We start from the raw sequence: 1,212 nt of genomic DNA, 5'->3' as shown, positions 1-1,212 counted from the left end.
TGTGTTCGGGTCCAGGCTTCTGGCAGCCGCAGATGCCTTCAGTGACCATCCTGGCACCGAACTGAATTCTGCCATGGCTTTCCCACCAGGCGACTCTCTCGCCGGTACAAAGGGCCTTCACTTGGGACGGGGCGGGCTATTCACTAGTCACTTAAAAGCGTAAATAGAAAGTGTGGGTAGAAGAGAGGCTGCGAATCTGCAGGGTCCGACTCTTGTTCCTGAAATCTGCAGTGGACGCCCCTTTGCCTGCCAGGTCGCATTGGCTTAGTGCCCTCGCCTCCTCTGCGGGTGTACCAGGGTCTCTGCAGAAAGGTGTGGGGACTTCGGGTTAATGCCTGGCAGCCTCATTTGACTATTTCACCCCAAGTCCTTTTCTTCGGTGACGTTCTGTAGCTTCCCGACGTAGTGGCGGAGCAACTTGAAAGTTTCCCAGTGAGTGCAGAAGCCTGGCAGGTGGGCGGTAGCTTCCCCATTCTTCCCAGGGATGGGATAGATGATCAGGGCGAAGTCACAGTTAAGAGTTTCCTTTTAACAAAGCCTGAAACAGATTTGAGAAGAAAACTATTCGGAGGGCATGTCTTGACTTAGAGACATTATGAAATCCCCACGTAGGACGCAGGTACTCCCAGTGGCCTGCGCTGAACTTTCTGTGCCTCACAGTCCTGAGCGGTCAGTCTCTGTTCACTAGGACAAGGAACTACTTAAGGCTCTTTCTGGTTTGCGTTCTGCCTTATTCTTCCTTGTAATTTTTATGCACTTATTTATTTTACTCTTCACCTAAGGATATGTTTTTTCTTGATTCGAGAGAGAGAGGGAGGGAGGAAGGGAGAGAGAGAGAGAGAGAGAGAGAGAGAAGAGAAACATGGATGTGAGAGAGAAACTTTCTTTTGAGAGCCAAATTTTTAAACTTAACTATATAGGTAGGTACATTGTTATTAACTTAATTAGGGTACTCCTAAGCCTTAGGAAAAGTCACACTCAAGGGGCCAAAGAGCCGCATGTGGCACGCGAGCCGCAGTTTGCCAACCACGGCTCTAACCAACCGAGCCACACCAGCCAGGGCTGTAATTTCTATATTTTTTAAGGGATTTAATTGAATCTTGACTGTTGATAGATCCTCTATGACAGACTAAGGGTAACTGTTAGGGTTCCTTTGGGCTGAGTCTGAGACTAACAGTGGATTTCTTCATTACAGATTATGGTGTTTCTTTT

This window comes from Myotis davidii, unplaced genomic scaffold (genome assembly GCF_000327345.1).
Source record: "Myotis davidii unplaced genomic scaffold, ASM32734v1 scaffold149, whole genome shotgun sequence".
Classification (NCBI taxonomy): domain Eukaryota; kingdom Metazoa; phylum Chordata; class Mammalia; order Chiroptera; family Vespertilionidae; genus Myotis; species Myotis davidii.
This window is presented reverse-complemented; position numbering follows the sequence as displayed.